The following is a 14,337-nucleotide window of genomic DNA, read 5'->3' as shown; positions in this document are numbered from 1 at the left end:
ATGTCCCTTCTCCCAGCCTCAGTTCACTATTCTTAAGCTGAAGCCAGTACTGTTCCATGAGTGTGACTTACGTGAGAAAGCTTTCTTTCATGTGTGGTCACCTTTATTTCTCTAACATTTGTGGAGATTTCATTTATTACATTTATTATAATCAGTCATCTGAGGGATGGATGCCTGGGTAGCTCAGTCGGTTAAGCGTCTGACTTTGGCTCAGGTCATAATCTTGCGGTTGGTGGATTCCAGCCCCATGTCAGGCATTGTGCTGACAGCTCAGAGCCTAGATCCTGGTTCGGATTCTGTGTCTCCCTCTCACTGTCTTTCCCCTACTCATGCTCTGCCTCTGTTTCTCTGTCTCTGTCTCTCTCTCTCTCTGTCTAAAATAAACAAAAATAAAAAATAAAAAAAAATCATTAGAAGACAGAGCTCTAATCAGTGAGGGCTTTTAAGATGGGCACTGTGGGACGCCCCTGAGAGACATGTCTCAAGAATTTTCTCCTGAGTTCAAATTCTTGAGATGTGCCCCTCAGGGGTGTCCTAGAGTGCCCATCTCTAGGGAACACCTCTGATCGTCCATGCATTTTCTACGAGCGAGGCTGTCCTGACCGCTCCCACTCTGGACGTCTCCTCTGACCACTGCTCTTGGCAGGCAACAGTGCACAGTAGTTAAGAACATGGACTCTGGAACCAGACAGCATGGGTTCAAATCCGTCTTCCCCTTGACTGGCTCCTTCTTTCTCTCCTGATCGGAGCACTCTCCCATTTCTGGACTTGGATGGAATGCCACACCACAGGCATGGAACCTGGTTTTCTGAAAGTACTGTTTTCAGACCAGGGCGTCAGGGAATCCAACCCTGAGCCACACTTTAGAGGGTTCTACTGTGGCCCACCCAGGCCAGTCCCCTTAAAGAGAAGGATTTGAGGAACTAAGGGGATGTGTCAGCCTAGAGTCCTCACCCTCTTCTGGTAGACTATGGTATGGGCATCTGGGACTCCATAATTCTAGCTTAAATGCCCCTGAGTCTGCTTTAAGGCCTACAGTGGCCTATACTCCCTGGGGGAACCCCACCTTCAGTGTGAACACCTCTAGGTCTGAAGGGTGGCCAAGAGGTGGCTGTTTGTAGAGGTTGTAAGCAGAGAGGAGTTCCCACACATAAAGTAGGAGTGGGGAGAACTGGGGGAGGTCACAGCCTAGGGGGTCAGAGGTGAGCTCTACTATACCTAAGCAGGAGTGACATAGACTTCTGAGAATTCTAAATTCTAATGTGGCCTCTCAGGTCTTTACAAAGGTGTATGTGACAAGATAGAAACACTTTACTCACCCAGTTTGTTTTCTTCATGTCGAATATTCAGATATTTAAGTGTATGGTATATGAGCTTCTCTATTAGTCAACTTGTGCTGCCTTGGCAAAATACCATGACTGGGTGGCTTAAGCAACAGAAATTTATTTTCTTTGGACACCTGGGCGGCTCAGTCGGTTGAGCATCTGACTTGGGCTCTGGTCATGTTCTCATAGTTCGTGAGTTCAAGTCCCATATCAGACTCACTGCTGTCAGCGTAGAGCCTGCTTCAGATCATCTGTCCTCTCTGTGCCCTTCCCCTGCTTGTACTCTCTCAAAAATAAATAAATATTTTTTAAAAAAGTTTATTTTCTCACAGTTCTGGAGACTTAAACCCAAGAGTAAGATGTTGGCAGGACTGGTTTCTTCTGAGCAAGCCTGTCTGCTTGGCTTGTAGATGGCTGCCTTTTCACATGTGTGTGCACGTGTCACTAGTGTCTTTTTGTGTCCAAATTTTCCCTTCTTATAAGGACCCCAGTCGGATTAGATTAGGGCCCACCCTGAGGGCCTCATTTTAACTTGATCATCTCTTTAAATTTTTTTTTTCAACGTTTTTTATTTATTTTGGGGACAGAGAGAGATAGAGCATGAACGGGGGAGGGGCAGAGAGAGAGGGAGACACAGAATTGGAAACAGGCTCCAGGCTCTGAGCCATCAGCCCAGAGCCTGACGCGGGGCTCGAACTCACGGACCGCGAGATCGTGACCTGGCTGAAGTCGGACGCTTAACCGACTGCGCCACCCAGGCGCCCCTTGATCATCTCTTTAAAGGACTATCTCCAAGTATAATCACTTTCTGAGATACTGGTAGTTAGGGTTTCAACATATGAATTTTGGAGGGACATCATTTAGCCCACATCAGCCATTCTAGAGTGCTACCTGTTTGTAGAGTGACCAATCTATCCAGGTTTTCTGGGACTTTCCTTGTTTTGACACTGATATTCCCACATCCCAGGATATCCCTCAGGACCAGGCAAACTGGGAAGACTCGGGACACTTGCTTGTCCAGAACCCTTACCTGAGTCTTTGGCAAAATGTAAGGACTAGAAAGACCAGACAAACCCAACAGGTATCCAGAAGTGAACTTTGACATCCATTTACTTCCTCAATCCTCACTTCAGCCTTGTGAGATAGGTGGGACAGGAAATAATATTACAGTTACACAGAGGGGGAAATAGGATCAGAAAGGTTCATTTTTTCCCTTGATCCTATTTATCTTTCTCCTGGTTCTTTCATTACTGGGTACTTCCTAGGCCAAAAGCCGGGCAATCACAGTATATGTTTCATGTCACCTGTGCCCAAGGGTCTGAACGAGAGGTAAGTACCAGGATGTATCAGTGAGTGAGTACTGATGTGTACCTACACTCATTTGAATTAAAGAAATTAAACAATCACACTTGCATTATGTGGGGAGAGGGGGGTGATAGGTGGGCCACACTCTGGGCCTTGTAGAGCAAATTCCTCCGACTGGAAAGAAGGGTGGGTGGGAGGGAAGCAGGGAGAGATGCAGGCTGTGTTTGATGATCTGCTCTGAAAGGCAAGGAGGAAGCCATTGATTAGTGAGCTTTGTTTGATGTGCTCAAGGATCAAAGGGACAAACACCATGTGCAAAGATGAAAGTTGACCCGGAAACCCTGCGTCCCAGCCACTGGGATGCCAGGCTGCTCTGGGCCCATGGGTCACAAAGGACTCTTACAGAAATCATGGGCAAGATTGCAAGCCCACCTGTTCCTCAACTTGAACCCTGACCCTCTTCCCACCACTGTCTTTCAGAAGGGCTTCCTCTTGCCCCTTGGGCCCTCTCTGGAGTAACAGAAGCCCAGGGCTATAAGGGGGCCCAAGGTTACCAATGCAGGGATGGAGGCTTACTTGTGAGCAAGTAAATAATAGTGTGCAGTGGACGCTATGGTGAGGCTGAACTTGGGGAAATGAGGGTCTACCGCCAAGAAATCATTAAACCTATCTGAGGGGGGGTGGGGGATGAGGCACAGAAGATGACCCAGCTGAGGTCTCAAGGAATAAAGTGGTAGTTGGGATAGGTTTTGTTTTTCTTTTGGGAGGTGGAGAGGAGAAGCAATGTAAAAAGCCAAGGAGGTGATAGACCCCAGAGTACACTGGGGACCAGCCAGTATTAACTGAACAACTAACCTGTGCCAGGACCTAGATCATCTCAGGAATCCTAAAGGCATCCGAGCAGGTAGGCCCTAGGATTATTCCATTTCATAAGAGTGGAAAATGAGGCTCACAAAGGTTGAGTAACACGCCTAAGGACAGTTGGCATCTAGCAGAGTCAAGATTTGAACCCAGGCCTGCCTACTTGAAAACGTGGCTTCTTTCCAGTAGAGGCACGGTCATATCCATGTTTAAGTGTCCCTCTGGTCCTCGTGTAGAGGGAAGAGCGGGAAAGTAGGGACAGACAGATCAGATAGGATATTACTGAGTAGTGTTAGGCAGCCAGTAAAATCTCCCAGGCCACAATACGAGATGTGCAAAAAACCGAACTTTATTTTCTATGAACTTGAACCCAAATCCACCCTTGGCAGAAGCTTAGTCTTAGTTCAGATATTTTTCCCTCTCTTTCTGCTGTACAAGGCTGTATTAAGTTCTGTGTGGGGAAGAGTTTCTATAGCCTGAAGCTGTGGGGTGAGGACAGGATGGGGATGGGGGGACAGTGGCGGTGGCTCTCATCTGTTCATGCTGGAATCTGCTGGGACACCCAGGCTCTTACCCGGCACAAGCCTCATTCACACAGGTCATTGTGCAGACTTTGCATCTAGACAGCAGGTGCTTTTGGTCCATGGCATTCAGACTATTCTGGAGGTTCGTTGGGTCTGGAATAGGCCTTATGTCTAATTTCCTAAGCAGTTTTACCAGCCATTCTGTTCCCATCAGGTGCGTCACCGAACTCTGGATGCTGCCATCTTGTCAGGCTAGAGATGGGAAGTGAGGCACAGGCCCTGCTTGCTCTCAGATCCAGCACTGAAGGGGAGAGCAATCACCTCCTCCACACCCTGGGCTCAGCTGGGCAGGTAGGACACGGGGACCCCTCTCAGAGACCCACACAGACATCCACTTGGTTCATTTGCTCTCTGACTCTCTGCCTGTTCTCCCAACTCAGTTAAACCTTATCCTTGCAAAAAGCATTCTAATTTCTTGTTTAGGCTTGGGTTTGGCTGCTATCCCAATAATTAACTTACTTACTTCTCTATGCGTTTCTACTATAACTCCCTTACTTTGAGGCAATGGATGTTCAGGCTTGATGTTCTAGTTTTGTTTTGTTTGTAATTTTTTAAATGTTTACTTTCTTTTGAGAGAGTGCATGCATGTGCACAGGAGCGGGGAAAGGGCAAAGAGAGAGGAGAACAGAGGATCCCAAGCAGGCTCTGTGCTGACAGCAGAGAGCCTGATGTGGGGGTCAAACTCACAAACTCACAAACTCACAAACTCACAAACCTAACGGTAAGATCATGACCTGAGCAGAAGTCGGATGCCCAACTGACTGAGCCACCCAGGTGCCCCATTGGCGTTCTAATTTTAATGAGAGGAAGACTGAGGGATGTGTAGGAATGCAAATGGGATCAAAAAATGCTGAGGTTAAAATTTCCGATTATTATTCTGTTAATACATACAAGATATTTGAGGTTCTGAATTATGACAGTGACATTGGGGAAAGCAGTGAGGGGTTGGCTTAGAGAGAATTTCAAGAGTCAGAAGCCAGATGTTTTGGTGACTGTTAGATGTGGAGGATGAGGGAGAGGGACGACTTCTGTGTCTCATTCAGTTGTTAATTCATCCCTCATGAGTCTTCTCAGAATGTTTGGAATCAGTCACCAGGAGCCAGGCCAGGCTCTGCTGGGCTACAGCATACACAGCCAAATCAAGGGTACTGGGTTACTGAGGTCTTGCCCCATATTTGGTTTCCTTTTGTTATTTACTTAGCCTCCTCACTTTTTCGGAGATGAATAGACACTAAAGCCTGCTGCAAACCAAAGTGGCTCAGCCTAGGGTTCATTCCAAGCCCAGGACCCAGAGAACCCCAGTAATAGGGGCGGGGCACAGATTGGCTCCCACCTAAGCCATTGCATGTTCAATTCTATAGTCAGGAATGGGCCTGATGCAGGCCCAGAAGAAGAAATGATGGCTCTAAGCGTGGCGAGAAAGCTTTTATGGAAAAGATCCATTGTTAAAGGGGTGAGGTGGTAGAGATACTGACTTTGCTCAGAGGAATCTAGGTCCCCACATCTAGATCTCCACTGGAGTCCCAGAAGAACAAGTTCTAGGAGTAGGGGGAGGGGGGAGGGGGAGTGGCTTGCCATGGAGGCCAAGGGGGCAAATATGAGGGCACATCACAGATTATAAATACATAAATAATATGTTAAGTGGTGATAAGTGTGATGAAGAAATGTCAGTAAGAGAAGGGTGCAAAATATGGCAGGTGTGGGACAGTGACATTTAAAATGAGAGTTAGAAAAGGCACAGATAGCATTTTGGAGAGAATCAAATGAAGAGAAGGAAAAAGTCCCAGGAGTCCTTATTGAAGAGGGATCATCAAGTGCAAAGATCCTGTGGCAGCCCCAGGTTTGATGTGCTCAAGGTGCAGCAGGAAAGGCAGTCGGACTGGAAAGGAATGGACAAAAGAGGAGGAGGCAAAAGGTGAACTTGTAGAGCGGGAGGTCCAGGCCGTGGAAATCCTGGATGCATGGTAAGGACTTTGTATTTTTTATCTTTGTTATTTTTTTAGTAAGATGGGAAGCCGCTGGAGATTTTTGAGTAAAGAAATTATATGATTAAACTACATTTTGACAGATTACCCTCATTACTGTGTGGAGGTCAGAAGTATGGTGACCAGTCTGGAAACGGATCCAAATTGCAAATGGGAAAGGAGAGAGAGAAGGTGGCTTTTACCAGAGTGGTAGCCATGGAGGCAATGAGAGATGAAAAGTTTTGGGCTACATTTTTAATCAATTTGCTGATATCTGGGTATGTGAGGGAAAGAGGAATACACAGGAACATCAGAGTACTGAAGAAAGATGCTGCTATAGATCAAGTTCACTGGAAGATTCTGTGTCTCTGAGATTAGGGCACATGACGACATTTATTGGGGAGGGCTTTCAGGAGCAATGCCCGTGAGTGAGGGAAGGATGTTGGAGAGGGGAAGATGTTGCACCATGATGCAGTTGCAACAGAGGCCTCAGCGGATCCCATGGAAAGTTCTGGAACTGAGATAAGCCTTTATTGTCTCATTTGGGGCAAAGGAGCTAGACAGGTATACCCCATGCCAATCCATTAAGAGCACGGAGTCCCTTCCAAGATGTAATTGGATGCAGGCTGTCCCCAGGGAGGTGGCTTCCTTCTGCTGAAGGCAATTCCTGGAGACAGATTCTGCTGTGAGCCATCAGCAGCCAATATTCCAGGCAGCTGGGGAGGGCTGCCTGAGGGGAGACATGGGGAGGAACCGCACTGTCCCTATAGGTGCCCACTCCTGGTCTGGTGTGGGGAGGGTCAGGGGGATTTCTGGGAGGAGCTGACACATGGGCTGGTGCTAAAGGACCCCATGCTACTTTTCTTAGTCATGTGATTGTGACCATGAAAGAGAGGGTATTTGAACGAATCCCAGGCTTGGGCACCAAAACTGTTCTATTTACTCATTTATGAAATCTTTAACTAAATTCAAATCTGCTATCAGTTGCCTTGTAAACTAAAGTGTTTTCAGCTTCCAAAATTATAATAAATCTCTCTGATTCACACATCTAGGCATATATATGTATATAATTTATTAATTCAGAACACATATCTATTTGTTGAGGCAAAATTGATATTTCAACTGGTTCAAATTTCTGGCAACCAAGTATTCCTCATTGAACAGAAGTCTAACGTGCTGATATTTTTAATAGCTCTTAGGGGCAGGGAGGGCTTTCCAACAGCTGACATAAATCCTGTTTGCTACAATTTTGGACATTTCCTCTAGATTTTTCTACAGAGGAGTTGGAGAATGGCTGGCATCGGGATCTGTGTAATAAGCTATTTCTGCACTTAAAGCCTACTTATGAGGATGATTCTCACCTTTCTGGGAGTAAGATATTGGATTCAGGCCCTGGAAGCTGGCAGAATATATTATAAAGAGCGTGTGCTCCTGTATAAGTGAGCGTGTATATATGTGTGCTTATGTGCTTGCATTGTTAGGTATGTGTATGGCTCTGTGTGTGTGTGTGTGTGTGTGTGTGTGTGTGTGTGCACATGTGAGTGTGTTTGCAGGCAAGTATGATGAGTGGAAGGGAGCATGTTGTATGAGTATTTTTGCTTGTTTAGGTGTGTGTGTGAATCTGCATGTGTGGAGGTGTGTTTATAACACACGCACGTCCAGGTGGGTGATTCAGGTGTGTGTATATATTTAGGTGTGTGTATGTGTGTTTGCATGTATGTATATATGAATGAGAGTGGACACGTGTGGGCATGTCAACAGTTCTCTTGGCTGCGTGAGGTAATCCGATTCACGGTTCCACGGCAGGAATAGAAATGCCAAGGTCAGATTTCTCGCCTGCAGCAACTTTCCTCTAGTGATCCTGCTCCAAACATTTTCCTTAGGGGCCTCTCCAGTTCTTCCCTCTCTTCCCACCAGGGGTCGATGCCCAAAGGGGCCTCAGGCAGCTTCCTGGCCTTTGGAGCTGCCTCTCTGATGTCTGCCCCAGGAGCCTTGGCTGTGGCAGTCCTGTCATGTTGGACCCTCTGCTGTCACTGCCAAAGTGACAATTGATGATCAGGACTGGAGCTGTCCAGAAACCCAACTTCTGCAGGGCCCTTTGATCTGCCCAGCCTTGGAGTGGAGCAGGGCCTGGCACAGGCGCCTTTGATGGGGCCTGGCCAATGAGGGGGCTGCAGGCTGGCCCAGCCTGTCCCCACAGCCTTTGATGCCCGCCCCACCCTGGAAGGGTCAGGCTGCAGAAGCAGGGAGGTTGGGGTCGGAGCCAGCCAAGCTACTCCCTATACTCTGGCTTCTGTGGAAAGTCACCGTCTGGGCACTTGGCCTGGTGATGCTCGAACCTCAGGATGCAGAAGCCAATTCTTAGAAACGTTGCTCTTTCAACCACCCATTTATGGATTCAGCTAGTATTTATGGAGCACTTACAGAGTCGGCAGGGCAAAGTCATTACATGTACAGTTCTTCAAGCCAGAAAGCTTCAATTAAACTTGGCTAATTATTAGTTGTCCCGACTTGGGCGAGTTAAGTGAGTTGCATGTTCCCCTCTGTATCTCCATTTTCTCCTTTCTTATGGGGTTGTTGTAAGGACCACAGTGGGTAGTGCACATAAGGTGCCTGACACCTATTAAGCCCTGACGTGTTGGCTGTTATCACTGCAAGGAGGCTGCATGGTTGAGTGGTGAAGATGTATCAGCTCTGGAGCTGTGTGATCTGGGTTCAAATCCCATGGCCCCATTCCATTCTAGTTAACTTACCTCGTAGGATTATTATGGAGATTAAATTGGTACAAGGGCCCGCCTGCACAGGGCCATGAAAGTCTTTGCTACCTGTGCAATAAATCTTCCATCTTCAATATTTTTGCCCCGTCCCCACCCCTGAGAGATCATGTCCAGTCCTGTAGTTTTAACTGCACTCCCTGACTCCCAAATTCTATCATCCACTCCTCTGTTTAAATTCTTTCGGTGGATTCCATTATCCCGAGAATAGTCTAAACCACTTGACATGGCATTCCAGGCTCCCTCCCACCTGTCCTCTGCTTATCTCCTCAGTATCCTAACTCCTCTTCCCGCCTCCCATGTGCCCACCCTCCAGACATACTGGGCTAATTACAGGCCATGGAAATGTAGGTTCTTCTGCACCTTTATGTGTTTGACACTGTTGTCCTTTTGCCTGGAATACCATCTTCTGCACTGATGGCCTGTGAAAACCTTCTATTTCTTCAAGACTTAAATCTCAGACCCTTCCTATAAAAAGCTTTTAATCACTCACCACATAGTTCAGTTAGCCATTACTTCTTTCACGCTCCTCTCTAGACCTAGGACACGCGTTGGTTCCTATGACATGGTAGGGTACCTCCTGGTCCACTCCCCTTATAGACTGTGCAGTCTTTGAGTGAGATTCTGAGCTGTTTGCTCTGGATAACCAGCTCTAAACACAGCACATGAACACATGAGCACATGAACACTTGCCCAATGGCTTAATTCAATCCCTCTGTCCTACGTGTCAGGTCCACTGGCCTCCTGGGCATCTTCCCCTTAGAGTTGCATGGTCCTCAAGCCATGATACTCTATGCCACGCTCCTTCAAGTTGTTGTTCCTTTCTTTTAATCTTTATTTATTTATTATTTTGAGAGAGACAGAATGAGTTGGGGGGGGGGCAGAGAAAGAGAGAGTGGTGGGGGAGAGAGAGAATCCCAAGCAGGCTCTGCACTATCAGCACAGAGCCCAACGTGGGGCTCAAACTTATGAATCACGAGATCATGACCTGAGCCAAAATCAAGAGTCAGACACTTAGCCAGCTGAGACACCCAAGCACCCCAAGTTGCTCTTCGTTAATTAAGTAAATGCCACCATCCATCTGCCCAATCATCCAATATGGAATCTGGAGGGTCATCCTTGAAGCCCTTGCTCATAGTCACTATATATACATCCCAAACCATCATGAGGACTTACTGAGTTGACCCCTTAAATGTTTCTCCTGTTTGTCCCCTCCACTCTCTTTGTATCTCCACTTCCATTCTGTGGATGATGCATAGGTAAATCTTACCACATTCCTCCAGAACTTAAAATTTTTTGCATAATTTCCAAGATCGCATCCAGACTCCTTGGAATCACTCAGAGGGACCTGCGTGATCTGATTCTGACCTCACTCCTCTCTCACCTGTCCTCATTTGTACCCAATCCTCTTGCCATGGCTGACCACTCATCCTTCCAGAATGTGCCAGCCTATACCTACCACTCTCTCACTGGACAGTTGTTCCCTGGACTGCTTGGAACACCTTTCCCCCACTTCCTCCCTAAAACATGCCTCCTATCCTCTGAACTCAGCACAAATGCCACTTTGTGATACCTTTCTAGACCATTCTGCTACCCCTCCCCGCCCCCCACCATCTCTTGCTGCCACCATGTAGAGTCAGTTGTTCCTTCCTGGGAGCTCTCATAGCACTTAAGAATGACCTGGCCATGATGGATTGTACCTAGTCATTTCTTTAAATGTATTTATACCCCTGTTTAGACTATGAGCCCTTTGAGGACAATTGTGTAAACTTAAGTTAATAATTCTTTCTGAGATTCAGGTTCTTCATCTATAAAATGAGGATAGCCATGGCCTTATCTTCTTCACAGAGTATTGTAAGGGTGAAATGACACAATGTGTAAAAAGGGTCTGGCTCATAAGAGGCATTTGGTAAAGAAGACTATCTTTATGAATCTTGCTGGTAAGAGTGATGCCTGATGGGATAGGCTTCCAGAGATGTGAGCCCAGAGATCTCGCGATCACCCCAGTGGAGTTCTGACCAGCTTTAAGTTGCTTTCAAGGAGACTTAATAAAATGGCTCCATCAGTTTCTCCACCTCTCTGCAACTGAGTAACTTTATTTTGTTATCTTGCCTCTTTATAGCTTCATTTCCTCGTTTGAAATATGAAGATAAAATAGGAATGTACTTATTTCATAAGGTTGTGAGAATTTAATGATACGACGCGTGTAGATATTTGTATTAGCTATTGTTGTTATTGATGAGTAAACACCATGGAGTAGCTGGATCTATCCAGAGATTCAAATCCAGTGACATCAATGACTGCAAATAGCTACAAGGTTAGTTACAGAATCCCAGCCCAGAATGGTGATTCCTACCCTACTTGCAGGCTTGGAAACAAAAGGATCAGCTCAAACCTACAGAAGACTAGGGAGACTTTTGTAGTAATGCCAAAAATGGTGCTATGATCCCCCCATGATGAGCAGAAGACTCTGACGGAATTAGTGCTTTGCTCAGAAGCTCTTGCTGACTGCCAGTCTTGCCTCACCCTCACCCCACCCTGCCAGCACAGTGGTTAAGTGCTGGGCACAGGAGCCAGTCTGCCTCAGGCACTTTAACAGTTTTGCCACTTACTAGCTGTACTTGGGGCAAGTTACTGAGCTTGTTTCTACCTGTCTTCTTGCCTGTAAAGTAGAGATAGTATCGGTACCAATCTCATTAGATTGTTGTGAGGATTACTTTGGATAATGCGAATAAAGATCAGGATTTGGCATATCGTAAGTGTTCAATAAATGTTAATTAGCTCTTTTGATTAGTTGCCTGCAGGTTACCCCACCTGCTTTCTCCTGGAACCAATAAAAATCCAGTTGGTTTGTATATCAAGATACCTCTCCCCTTCTTGCTAAGTGGCAAGAGCGTGTCCTGAATGGTCTGTCAATGCCAGCACATGCCAGGTCACTTCTCACAGAAGAACAAAGCGCAGACTCCCCTTTCTGACACCCAAGTGTCCCCAACACAATCTCTAGTGGCTTTCATCCCACATGCCTAACACCCCATCACATTTGGGCTCTTCCAAGTGACCCACCCAGCCCTGCCTTTCCCTCTTCCTGGGCCTTCGCTCACCCTGTTCCACCAACCTGGCAGATCTTCTTCACCCCACTCTGCCCTTCTCAAATGCCACCTCTTCTATGAAGCCCCTTTTGATGTATCCAATGAGATGGAACCGCTCTCTCCTTTGTCTCTTCCCACTTTACTTTTAAATGTTTATCTCAACCCTACTTGCTACTCTAGCCACTCAACACTTACTGAGCTGCAAGATGCCTCGGGGATAAGGTTTTATCTTATTCATTGCTATATCCCTGGCAGAGATCCTAGCACGTAGGTTTTAACACATGGCATTTCCCCCTTTATCATATAGCCATTAAGGAGAATTTATGAGCTCCCAAATTTCCACGCTTTGAGAAAGATCAAGTTGTAGGAGATGGAAACAACCACCTAGCTGATGGTGGGACTTAGATGTTTGGTTTCTTTCCAAGCAGAGCAAAGATGGGGACTTAGTTTCAAGAGTTGTAAGGAGATGGTTCTGGTAAACAAGGATTGGGGAAAAAGTCAATAGAATATGTTATTGAGGTTGCCTCTTTGGGTATTAGGGGCCATATTCCACCGAAAGCTCTTTTTTTTTTTAATGTTTATTTCTTTTTGAAAGGTGGGGGGAGGGGAAGAGAGAGATAGAGGGAGACATAGAATCTGAAGCAGGCTTCAAGCTCCAAGCTCTCACCACAGAGACTGACACGGAGCTCGAACTCATGGACCATGAGATCATGACCTGAACCGAAGTCAGACACTTAACTGACTGAGCCACCCAGGTGACCCTCCACTGGAAGCTTCTGAATAGCATCCAGAACACCTCTCAGGATGATTCATCTGAAGGACAGGTGGCTGGGGAATTTACCTTCTGGCTCACATGTACCCTCAGTTAGGGTCTGCTCCCGTGAGGTCATGAGCTCCTCTGCACTTCCAGGCTCTGCATATGCAAAGGCCAAGAGGCTTCTCGTGTAGCTGGCAAGGGCCCTGGGGCAGAAAGTGAAAAGATGCACAGCACATGGTTGAGGAGGGACCTGGGTGGCTTGAGGAGAGTCTGAGTTTGCGCTAAGTGTCCACTGAAGCTGTGACTCAAGTCTGAGGTGGTCTCAGAGGGTGTGATGTGGGGCACGGTCTTGGGTGGAGATTCCTGGAAACAGAGTGGAGGCGGAAATGGGAAGTATTCGGGACAACAATAACTCTAGAAGAGTAAGGGAGGTGGGATTAGGCAGAAGCAGAAGTGAATGCTAATCACTAAAGCACCAGGGGTCTTCTGCCAGTGCCAGAAGGGTCTCTGAAGCTAGGATGGCCCTTCAGAAATGTTTTGAATCAAGTCAGGGCACCTTGCCCTTGGTAGTGTCACATCAATCAGTTATTGAATGTGTGCTGCTCCAGAGAGAAGGCATAAACTGGGTTTCCCTCCAGTAGATGGCAACTCCAAGGGAGGGTCCCTGCAGAAGCCAATGGCAGGCAATGCTCTTAGCAGCTTGGGAAGGAGAACTTTGACCTTGGAGCAGGCATCCAGGTGGTGCCCCCCGCATCCACTACAAGCACCAAATGCATCTCCAGAGTCTACCCCTGGCACAGCTCAGATCAACTTCTGGCTCCCATTACCTCCTCTGTCACCTGAGCCTTTAAAGTGTTTTTTAGCTTCACACTCTGAAAACGCTTAATATAGGAGGCTTGCCTAAATAAACTCCAGTCACCACCGGCATTTTTAATTGACTTTTGCCATCTCCCTCCTCTCCCACCTGTTCTAGATTCCCGTCTCCTGTGATAAGCACTGCAGCTACTCAGGGCTACATGTCCTTTGCAGTGATGTAGACTTTCCTCTTGAGGGCTGTGGCGCTTCAGTAGCCTTGCTCACTGGATGTGCACTTGTTCATTTGCCATTTCCCCTGGGTACAGAGAACTGAAAGACACTCTTTGAATCCTCTGGTTTGTAGCCACATTCCTCCACATTCTTCATTGCTCCCATTTTGTAGCAGCAATACTTGTCCCTCCAAAGAACTCCTTTCTTTTTTTTTTTTGTAACACTTTTTTTTTAAGTCTACTTATTTATTTTGAGAGAGGGAGAGGGAGAGAGAGAGAGACAGAGAGAGAGAGAGAGAGAGAGAGAGAGAGAGAGAGAGAGAGCACAAGCAGGGGAAGGGAAGAGAGAAGGAAAGACAGAAGCCCAAGCAGGTTTTGCATCATCAGCACAGAGCCTGATGGGAGTCCTGAACTCATGAACTGTGAGATCGTGCCCTGAACTGAGATCAAGAGTCACACTTAACTGACTGAGCCACCCAGGTGCCCCAAGAACTCCTTTCTTTACTGGCTGATCCACAAGCATGAGGAGCCCAAAGTGACAAGGTACAGGCGTATCTTCAGTGGCACCCTTATTGTGCTCCCTGTTGGAAATGCTCTTTCCCTTGGAACCAGATCCTCTGACCCAGAAGAACCTAGAGTGTGGAGACAGGAAG

The 14,337-nt window shown here is 46.9% G+C and overlaps 1 long non-coding RNA gene across 5 annotated transcripts in view; it reads left to right on the top strand.

The window, feature by feature from the left end:
- Positions 1-14,337, top strand: part of LOC111556630 — a 259,841-nt gene that overhangs the window by 218,461 nt on the left and 27,043 nt on the right. For all 5 annotated transcript variants that reach the window (XR_006586419.1, XR_006586420.1, XR_006586417.1 and 2 more), the window contains one exon: positions 4,230-4,366. This is a non-coding gene — a long non-coding RNA (uncharacterized LOC111556630). The remainder of the gene's footprint in view (positions 1-4,229; positions 4,367-14,337) is intronic.

Source organism: Felis catus, chromosome D1, assembly GCF_018350175.1.
Source record: "Felis catus isolate Fca126 chromosome D1, F.catus_Fca126_mat1.0, whole genome shotgun sequence".
NCBI lineage: Eukaryota > Metazoa > Chordata > Mammalia > Carnivora > Felidae > Felis > Felis catus.
The sequence above is the reverse complement of the archived record's forward strand: the minus strand, read 5'-3'. Positions and strand labels throughout refer to the sequence as shown.